Source organism: Staurois parvus, unplaced genomic scaffold (assembly GCF_062004578.1).
Source record: "Staurois parvus isolate SC_StPar_1 unplaced genomic scaffold, SC_StPar_1.0 ptg000017l, whole genome shotgun sequence".
In the NCBI taxonomy this organism is placed as follows: domain Eukaryota; kingdom Metazoa; phylum Chordata; class Amphibia; order Anura; family Ranidae; genus Staurois; species Staurois parvus.
In genome coordinates, this window is record NW_028317813.1 from 8013657 (window position 1) to 8020890 (window position 7234).

The 7234-nt window shown below is 37.6% G+C and overlaps 1 pseudogene; it reads left to right on the forward strand.

Annotated features, from left to right (window-relative positions):
• The first annotated feature begins 5698 nt into the window (after positions 1 to 5698).
• On the forward strand, positions 5699 to 5817 carry LOC149473279 (5S ribosomal RNA; annotated as a pseudogene).
• Positions 5818 to 7234: the final 1417 nt, after the last annotated feature.

Below are 7234 nucleotides of genomic sequence, written 5' to 3' on the forward strand. Positions count from 1 at the left end.
AAAAAGTGACTTTCACTAAATACATTAAAATCACATAGTAAAGCATTACTGTATCAAACATTTTCACATACATTTTGTACCGAGTGCTTTGTCCTGTGCCCTGCCTGCATTTTTACTGTTCTTTCTGCCTGGAAACTGAGAAATGTCCATGGCGTCCCAAAATCGTACCTTTAGGTCAAAAGCGGTTTTAGATCAGCTAGAGAACAGCGATAGTAAATTAGAACTACTTGCAAAATTGAGTGATAATGATTTGTGGGGATATTCGTCATCAGACACTGAAAACGGTTTTGTGACTAAGATCAGCGATGTGCGAACTTGGCGCTATATTTCAAATTTCAGTGTTTTTAGTTTGATTATATTATTGAATTAAATTTATTATTATTATTATATTGTTATTTTTTATGATTATTTATTAAATTATAATGTATGATTTCGTGTATCAAATTTTATCCTACCCGGGATGTTTACTAGACTCTTGTTCGGACAGATTTCAGTGAGTTATTCCTAAAAATTACAGACCTACAATAAAAAAACTACATATTTCCATGCAAAAAAATGGTACCGCTTTGAGCACAGAAATATGGACATAATCAGACCGCTAGGGAGGCTACGCTTTGACAACAAAACCTGGAAGCTGATTGGTTTCTAAGCAGAGCTGCACCAGATTCTGCACTCTCCAGTTTTAGTAAATAATCCCAATAAAGATCTGTTTGATCTGCATATTTAGCTGTTTGCCTGGAGTTCAGCTTTAACCACTTCAATACCGGGCACTTTTACCCCCTTCCTGCCCAGGCCAATTTTCAGGTTTCAGCGTTCTCACACTTTGAATGACAATTGCGTGATCATGCAGCATTGTACCCAAACTAAAATTTTATAATTTTGTTCACACAACTAGAGCTTTCTTTTGGTGGTATTTAATCACCACTGGGGCTTTTATTTTTTGATAAATGAACCAAAAAAAGTAAATAGTAAGTAAAAAATATTTTGAAAAAAAACCACCCACGTTTTTCTTTGTTTCTGTTATAAAAGTTTGCAAATAAATAATTGTTCTTCATAAATTTAGACCAAGATGCATTCTGCTACATTTCTTTGGTGAAAATAGCCCAAATCAGTATTTATTATTTAGTATGTAGGAAAGTTATAGAGTTCACAAACTATGGTATATATCTGAAAATTCATCAATCCTGAAGTACTGACAGCCAACTTAATTTCTTGAGGCCCAAAAATGTCAGAACAGTACAGATATCCCCCAAATTACCCATTTTTGCAAAGTAGACAGTCCAGCGTATTTCATAAGAGGCATGGCGAGTTTTTTGAAGGTGTCATTTTTTTTGTCATAATTTTTCGGAAAATTAAGAAGTTAAAAAAATGTTTTTCACAATTTTTTTTTACATACTGTTACCAGTGCAGTATAGTATCAGCATAAAACTGGCATGGCGGTGATCAGGGACACTGACTGGTGACAGTACGAAAAAAAATAAAATATATATATATTTTTTACAATTTTTTAAATTTTTTAATTATTATTTAATTCAATTTTTTCTCTTTTTTAAGATTTTTTTTTCATATTGCGCTATGATCAAAGTAGTATAATGTTACGATAGTAACATTGTACTACTTTGGGGAAGTGATCAGTATTTTTTACTTTTTTTTACAAGCATTTAACTGAATGAAATTGATTCATTCAGTTTTTTTTTGTTGTGATTAGCTGTGATTGGCCATAGTTAACCACATGACACAGATGGGCTGTGATTGGCTCAGGCTGTGCATGGGATCACTGTGACCATTCACAGCTAAGCACACTTGTATACAATAGATGGCATGAAAGGAAGCCATCCATTGTATACAACTGTCATGTGACCTGCTATGATTGGTCACAGCAGGTCATATGGTACTGGCAAAGGGACCGATATACAGATCTGTCATCGGCTGTGTCTGAGGTACACAGCCGATGACAGATCTCGCCACAGCGTGGCCCTGCGGGCACGCACAAAGCGCAATCTGGGAAGGACGCCATATGGTGTCCTCCCGGAGGGAGGAAGTGTTTGCCCAGCCGCCATTTGGCCATAGGCTGGGCGACAACTGGTTAAAGTATATGTATAGTGAAAACTTTTTTTTGGGAGGGGGGGTCAACGTAGGTAAGGGAAGAGCCATGCCATTTATTTTTTTGCTGTCTGTGTAGCAGTTAGAGGAAACCTCCTAAATGAAAGGGGGTTTCCTCCCTTAGACGGTTGTCCCTGGAACAGGGACCCCATTGGAAGATTTCCCCTCACCCTTATTTCTGTTCTAGTTCCCCTTCTCTTTCTTTCTGGATGACAAAGGTAAGCAGTACAAATGGAGATGGACTTACACTGCATCTGAGCACCACAAGCCAAAAACACTATTTTATTCATTATTAATATTCAAAAGAAACTCCACTATCTATCCATGTCTCTGTGCTTTGTTTTGCTGAGAAATCACTTTGAAAAACAAGCCCTAGCTTGTCTCGTCATGGCCATCTTGAGTAAGGGCAGATGATTCATGTACTATTTTCTTCCTGGAATCCATTTGCCTTTAGCTCAGACATACAGACAGAAGGGTGTGCTTAGTTGAGAAAGCCCCTCCTCCCCTCCTGAAGACTCCTGGGATGCCTAGGCATGGAAACCAGGAAGTAACTGAAGAACTGTAAAAAAAAAAAAAGGTTAAAACAAGTAAATAGAATACACCTTCCTATTTATTTACTTGTGCTAGCAGCATAAGGCTAAATAATAGTCAGTTTTGATTTAGAGAGTAAAGTTCTGCTAGGGACACAGACAGCAATAAAAACTTGACAAAGAGTCTGAAGCTGGTCATACATGGCTCGATTTTTCATTCAGCCAGCCAACTGAATGAATAAAACTGAGCTGAATTTCTCATCCACACATTCCAGGTGGATGGGGAAATCCTCCCCGCTGTGTCATTGTATCTAACAACAGGATTCCTCCACCATCAGAATACACTGATCAGTGCTACAGCCTATTGGCTGCATGCACTTATTGAGCAGAAATGTTCCAACAAGCCCATTCATGAAAAGTCAATCAACAGATTTAAAGTTGATCCAGGGAATATCTGATTGCCTCTCGGGGGATCAGGAAGGAATTGTTTTCCCAGCAGGAGCAAATTGGATCGTGCTTTGCTGGGTTTTTTTTGCCTTCTGGATCAACTGTGGGTATAGGATTATAACTTTTTTTTGTTTTCTGTGGTTGAACTGGATGGACTTTTGTTTTTTTCAGCCAGACTAACTATGGAACTATGTAACAGATGGACTTCTCATGAACGGGAATGAGCATACATGGATCAAAATTTGGCTCGTTATCACAGCCTTTAGAAAGTACATTCCCAGTGATCCTGTGAAGTGATTTTGAACTTTCTGATCTTGCTACAGCTACATTGTTTGTTGGAATGAAGTATTTGCTTTCACTTGTTTTCAGGGTCACTGTTAAATAGTGGTTACAGCCAGATTTGTGTCCCCTATGTTAACATTGACAGGTATCCTGCAAGCAAGCATATACATCTTATCCCTGCAGTAACAACAGAGCAGAAAATGTCCTTGCCTGGTGCCTCCAGTTTATCTGCTGTCCATCAATACCCCCACTGACATTGTAACCAGTCTAATAGCAGATATCAGAATCTGCACATTTTAGACAAGCCATAGACATAAGACAGTGCTCACCAGACTTGCAAATTATTTTTGGAAGGATAATTTTAAAAATAGCAATGGCAGGTTAATATAATGAAAACGCACATTTCATGGTGCTGAATAATATGAAACTTATGCTTCCAAGTACTAGAAATGCATGTATGTTGTGAATGAATAAATAATTTGTTAATTGCCCAAAGACCGAAAACCAGACATAATTAGATAATTTATCAAATGAAAAAACAGCTACAATTTCTTATTCTACAGATCAGCTGTGCAGGCGAAGGCGACGCTTACCAAAATTTTTCAACATGGCTAATATTGTACTAATGTGCAGTGAGTACTTCAGCACAATTATCTCAACTTCTTTTGTCTCTCCAAATAGTATGCTGCTGCTGACACTATATGTGTTCCCCAGGGGCGGACTGACCATTTGGGAACTCGGGCACTGCCCGAGGGCCCAGGGTCAGTAGGGGGCCCCATGAGATGCCCCTGGTACCTTTCATAGGCTTTTTTGGGTGTGGTCTGAGTGTGGGTGAGGACACAGGGGCCCCATGATCCCCTATTGCCCGGGGGCCCCATGAGTTGTCAGTCCGCACCTGGTTTTCCCACATACAATCAAATAAAATCTACATAAAGTGCCACACAATATAATGTGTTATTGTCAGAAAGACAGTATCTTACCATATAGAGTGTAAAAAGAAACAATATTACTAGATACTATATACAGTGCATACAATAGCATTTGGGCAACTCATAAGTAAAACCCAGAAATTAGTATAAATCCATTAGTTCTTATATACAATATTATACTGAATGGTCCTTCTTTTGTGTATGGTGATCCTCCTATTCAACAGTAAACAATAGTGCATATCTTGCCGTGCTTATAATCACCTACATATGTGCCTCCTCCACCAATATACACATATACTCTCACCTCCTGTATATGACATAATTACTTTAGGTTAGATAGCACGTTTTAACCAGGGTAAGTATAGCCTCCTGCACTCTCCAGCCTGCAATCCCTGATGTGGCTCAATCTATATCCATCCTCTTAATCCGTACATGATATACCCTCCAAATTTTAGAAAGAACATGCCATCATAGAGTATCAAATGTATCCACCAGTATTTATTAAAAAATATATATTATATTCAGATAAAAAGTGCCCAACTGGGGCACTACAGTAAAAAGGCCTTCTGTTCCCTTAAGATCTAGGTTCCCTGGTCACTCACAAGAAGATGCCTTTTTGGGCGAAATGTACGTTGGAGCGTCATTACGTCACTTCCGGAATAGCTAAGTGAAAGGGAGTCTTGAAGTGCAAAGCGGCCATCTTTAAAAACATATATGCCTTAAACACTGGTGCTGGTTTACAAGCACCTGTACAAGTGAGTGGAATATTTTTGTCTTTGTGATTTTGATTCCTATTAAAGTACTACATTTAGATAAGCTATTAATTTGTCTGATTCATTCATTGCAACAGAAAGAAGGGTCAGCCGCACTCCGGAGGATAGATGATTATAGTGTGTATTTATTGATCCATAGGACACACAAAACACCAGGACATAAATACAGGAGCGGTATACCTTTTGTTCTTTTGATTCATTCATTGGCCAGCTGCATTCCCGTCGGAGGAATATCTAAAACCAACCTAAAGTATATTACTGGAAAACCTATTGGAATCCCTTATATCTGGCTATAATCCATGGGGAATCCAACAAGAAAGGGTGGTTTCCTATATAACCAAAGGCTCATTTGACCACCATAACTGGGGGTCAAAGGATCTGGTGAGTGAGCCATCTACACTTCACTGTTATGAACACGCGGTGAAGATCACAGTCACATTTATTTTTTTATATTTTTTTTTATATTTTTTAAATTTTTTTGACCCTCTGTGGAATTTTTTAATACTCTATTTTGGGACAGTTACAAGAGTTGTCATTATATTTATGTTTTTATTATTTACTTCATATGTTCACTATTGGTTGAATTGCTATAGGGAGGGGTTACAATATCTTTTTGGTCTAAGCACAATTAGCCACCCACAGCCACATCATCCTGAATGCACCCAATCTTGTCTGATCTCAGAAGCCAAGTAGGGTCAGACTTGGTTAGTACCTGGATGGGAGACCACCTGGGAATACCAGGTGCTGTAGGTTAAAATTTTTAGCATTGGACCAAAATTGAGATAACACTCAGGTGGTACTAATCTTGTAAATTAATGCAATAAATAATTTGCACTAGTGAATATATCCATAAAAAATATATATATGTATGAATAATAAAAAATATTAAAAAGAAAAAAAGTTCAAATAATAAGTCCAAATTTTAATACCAATACCACAAAAAAATGTGCAACAAAAAAGTGTCTAAATGTGACAAAACACCAACAAAAACCTTAATAATATGATGGCAAGTCATCCATAGGTATATCTTCAGGAAATTAAATTCTGCAGAACACCGCTCCACATAGACCAATATCAAAATGAAAGAAACTTTTCAATTTATCCCGGAAATCCACTTCTCCAAAAGAAAAACCACCTTCAATCGTATCCAAGGAAGAAGATGCCAGGCACTCAAGAAAAACAAAGGAACTTCATGGTGCAGTATTATAAAAACCAATTTCCTTTATTAGGTACTCATTGCACTTACTCAGGAGGTGTCCCAGCCGACACCAGCATCAACAGCATAGCAGCAATCACATAAAACGAACCTAGCTACTCAGCACATGCGCAGTAGCTCGTAGACAAACGTAATGACGTCACATCAATCAAGCTCCACCCTACGCGTTTCGTCGACGTTCTCACGGAGCGTCGATGACAAAACGCTCCGTGAGGACGTCGATGACGAAACGCGTAGGGCGGAGCTTGATTGATGTGACGTCATTATAACATTATGACGTTTTTATAATACTGCACCATGAAGTTCCTTTGTTTTTCTCGAGTGCCTGGCATCTTCTTCCTTGGATACGATTGAAGGTGGTTTTTCTTTTGGAGAAGTGGATTTCCGGGATAAATTGAAAAGTTTCTTTCATTTTGATATTGGTCTATGTGGAGCGGTGTTCTGCAGAATTTCGTTTCCTGAAGATATACCTATGGATGACTTGCCATCATATTATTAAGGTTTTTGTTGGTGTTTTGTCACATTTAGACACTTTTTTTTTGCACATTTTTTTGCACTTTTTTTGTGGTATTGGTATTCAAATTTGGACTTATTATTTGAACTTTTTTTCTTTTTAATATTTTTTATTATTCATACATATATATATTTTTTATGGATATATTCACTAGCGCAAATTATTTATTGCATTAATTGTTACACTTTATTTATTTATGGTGATTTTTTGCAGCTGGTACACTATAAGCGATTTATATAATTTTTTATTTGCCATAGGCGCTATTATATATTTTCTTTATCTTTGGTACTAATCTTGTACTTATTGCACTATATGAAATTTATTGTTTGGGCAAATGTAGCGCCTATCTATTTATATTTTATTTACTCACAAGATGGTGGCTCACAAACTTCCGAGTGTGAGGCTTGATGTTGTCGGCCTGCCAGGGGACAGGAGGTAAG